The 3,759-nt window shown below is 63.2% G+C and overlaps 1 non-coding gene across 1 annotated transcript; it reads right to left on the reverse strand.

Annotated features, from left to right (window-relative positions):
* Positions 1-2,535: 2,535 nt before the first annotated feature.
* Positions 2,536-2,654, reverse strand: LOC142862663 (5S ribosomal RNA). Its single transcript, XR_012913759.1, has one exon. It is a non-coding gene; the product is annotated as a 5S ribosomal RNA (ribosomal RNA).
* Between the last annotated feature and the right edge of the window lie 1,105 nt (positions 2,655-3,759).

Genomic DNA, 3,759 nt, shown 5'->3' on the forward strand with positions numbered 1-3,759 from the left:
GGCTGAAGCTGGGACTTGGCCTCAAAGTGTCCCCTCGCATGGCCACCCCCTTCCCCTTCCTGCTCCTCTACTCCTGGTGCCCCTCCATCCAGGGGCCAGACCTTAAAGAGTCACCGCAAGAGAATCCTGGTCCCAAAGGAGCCTTCTGGGGGACCGGTGCTGAGAGAGGTTGTGGGCATGGCCCGCTGGGGCTCTGCCCGACCCAGGGCTGAGAGATGCCACCTCCCAGCTCTGGGTCCCTGCAGGAAGTGTTGGCAAGCACAGGGCCGGTCCTCCAAAGGCCCAGGTGCAGGGAGCCCAGGCCAAGCAGCCTGTGGAAGAAGCCACTTGCCGTGCCACCCCGGGAACAGGACTGCAGGCCCCGGCCCTTCCCACCTCCTCCTCCTCCTCCTCCGCCCCGCACCCCCCCCCCGACATGGCACAGGGCTCAGAGACACCTCAGACTCTTGCTACCCAAAGTGCAAAGGGCATCAGTTGCTCCTCCAAACCCCCCGCCCAGCAGACCGCGTTGTCCAGCCAGCCCCCGGGCCTCCCTGGGGTGCCCAGCACAAAAGTGCAGACACCCACCGGACCCTCAGTCTCAGTTTTCGGAGGTTTTTGCCACTCTAAGGACCCGCAGGCCAGCTGGGCCTTCGGGCAGGACAGAGAGCCCCGGAATCCGACGTGGAGAGCTGCGTGTACGTCCCCATCAGGAGGCGGTCCCCACCTCCGCGGCTCTCCCCTTGCGGGGAGCGGCAGCCCAGCCGGCAGCCGCAGGGCCTCAGGGAAGACACCAGGCTGGGCCCCCGCGGCACAGCGGGGGCACGTCCCCCGCACTCACGCGACTTAGGGACGGCTGCTGGAGACTGCTGCGGCCACCCTGCTGCCGGGTTTCTGGAGGGCTTCCTGGAAGCAGCGTCCACACCAAGCCCTTGGAAGGCCCAGGCGACGGAGGAGCCGGTCAGGCAGGGGCCGAGGACGGTGAGAGGCCGGGCGGGCGGGAAGGAGCATGTCAGGCAGGGGCAGAGGACGGTGACCGGCCGGGCGGGGAGGAGCCGGTCAGGCGGGGGCCCAGGACAGTGACGGGCCTGGCCGGGGAGGAGTGCGTCAGGCAGGGGCAGAGGAGACGGGCTGGGTAAGGGTTAGGGTTACAGTTAGGGCACAATTCACAATCCCAAAGACGTGGAAGCGACCCGAGTGCCCATCCATCCAGGAGTGCATCAATAAAATGTGGCGCGTGGACACCACGGAGTGCCATTCGGCTGTGAGGAGCAGCGGTGAGAGGGCGCCTCTCGTGTTCTCCTGGCCAGAGCTGGAACCCGTTCCAGGAAGCCAAGTATCCCAAGAATGGACACACGAGCACCACGTGCGCGCGCTCACCAGCAAATTGGTACGAACGGATGGACGCCTAAGTGGACAGAGAGGAATCACCTTCATCGGGTGGGTGTCGGGCGGGTGGGGGGAGGGGAGGGGCATACACATCCATTAGGCATGGGGTGGGTGCGCACCGACTGGGGGATGGGCGCACTTGAAGCTCTGACCCGAGGGGGGAGGCTTGGAGAGGGCAAGGCACCCGACCTTAACATTGGTACCCCCACAATACGCTGGAACAACATGAGAGGTATATGAATAAGAACACAGGGGGGGCCGGGCGCGGTGGCTCACGCCTGTAATCCTAGCTCTCTGGGAGGCCGAGGCGGGCGGATTGCTCCAGGTCAGGAGTTCGAAACCAGCCTGAGCAAGAGCGAGACCCCGTCTCTACTAAAAATAGAAAGAAATTAATTGGCCAACTAATATATATAGAAAAACACAGCCGGGCGTGGTGGTGCATGTCTGTAGTCCCAACTACTCGGGAGGCTGAGGCAGCAGGATTGCTTGAGCCCGGAGATTGAGGTTGCTGTGAGCTAGGCTGACGCCATGGCACTCACTCTAGCCTGGGCAGCAAAACGAGACTCTGTCTCAAAAAAAAAAAAAAAAAAGGAACACAGGGGGGAGGGCGGCACGGGCAACACATGTCACCTGAATACTTGTACTCCCATCATCTGCTTGAAAAGAGAGAGAAAAGAAAATGCAATCCTAGAGGTAAGAGACACTTTTTAAAAATAATGAATCCGAAGAGAAAAGTAAAAGGAGGCCTGTGGAGCAGGTCTGGGTGTGACTCCGGATCCCCCAACATCAGGTGCCACCACCAAAGATTCCTGCGTGTAGCCCATAGAACCCCAAAAGCAACGGGACGAGTTCTGGTCACATACTCCCTCAAAATGACATCCTGGCCTTCTTCTGGAACTCCCTCCCCTCTCAGACTCTCAAGGTTTCCTCCAGCGTGTCGGTTCCCACAGAGCAGACCTTTGGTCTGAGACCTGACAGTCCAGATGCCACGCATGCTGCCGCGTGGCGGCGGTGTCGCGGCTTGGGACAAGAGGAGGCCCCACGGTGCGGGCTGGGGCGCCAGGCACCGCGGCGGGCGCTGAGGGTGGGGGTGACCCCCACCCCGGGCCGCCGCCGCGCTCCCAGAAAGGGGACAGAACAAGAGGCCAAAAAAAAAAAAAAAGAAGCAGCCTGTGGCACCCGGTATTCCCAGGCGGTCTCCCATCCAAGTACTAACCAGGCCCGACCCTGCTTAGCTTCCGAGACCAGACGAGATCGGGGGCGTTCAGGGTGGTGTGGCCCTAGACGGCGGCGGAGGGCGCCCCTGCCCCGCTCGAGAAGCCGAGCCTCTCTGGGCTTCCCCGCCGCCGCCTCCCGCCCCAGGCCCCGCGCCGGGCCGGGCCGGGCCGGTTGAGTTCGCCGGCCGGGTCCCGCTGGCTCCCAGGGACGGGGGTGATGGGCGGGGCGGGGCGGGGCGGGGCGGGGTGGGGGGCTGTCTCTCTATACACACACACACACACTCACACTCACTCACACTCACACAAGATGCGCCTCCACGGCTGGACTCGCCAAGGTGGAGCCCTCCCAGCCCCCCTCGTCTCCTCGCCCGGCCTCCTTCACCTACCCGCTGCCCACCCCCAGCGCGTCGCTGCCGCTGACTGCGCACGCGCGGGACGCTCGCCCTTTGACCCCAGCCAGGGGCCGCCCTCCCCCACAACCCCTTTCAGCTGCGCCCCCCCCCTCGCCCTGTGGGTGGGCTGCCGCCTATTCCCCCGAGCCAGGGCTGGGGCACAGCCAGTGTATGGGGCGTCTCTCTCTGGGGATGTGTCCCATGGGTGGGGTGGGGTGGCGTGGTCTGGGGGGCGCTGAAGAAATCAGTCCCCTCCATCTCCTACCTCTGGAAAACGCCCAAGCCCGTGGAGAACTGCCGGCACCGCTTCGTGGGGGCCGGGACCCTCCTCCGTGTCCTCCTGTGGCCCAGTCCAACGGGCCTGGGCCTGGCCGGGGCTGCATTGGACCCCGACCACCCTGGCGTGTGGACTCGCTAAAAATCGGCCATTAGATATTGGATTCCAGCTTCCTGGAGGTCATTTCACTAATGAGTGCACCGGAAAGAGTTTCCTAATCCATCTGTGAGGGTGGCAACTGAAAGAGAATTTTAAAGCTGACAGAATAGGCGAGGGAAGGCATAGGAGATTTCCACACCCAGCAAGGAAGACTTTCCCGAAATGGAAGAAAGAAACGAGCAAACAGAGACACCGGTAGCCCGCCCGGAAAAGAGTCTGCCCCTGAGAGAAAGCACCCTGACCAGGTTCACCCGTGGGTGGGTGGCGAGCTAGCGGCATTCAGAAGAGCGAGGCCCGCAGTCTGTGCGGAAGACACCTGCGCTCGGGTGTGTGTGGCGGCGCGATT

This window comes from Microcebus murinus, chromosome 20, assembly GCF_040939455.1.
Source record: "Microcebus murinus isolate Inina chromosome 20, M.murinus_Inina_mat1.0, whole genome shotgun sequence".
NCBI classification, from domain to species: domain Eukaryota; kingdom Metazoa; phylum Chordata; class Mammalia; order Primates; family Cheirogaleidae; genus Microcebus; species Microcebus murinus.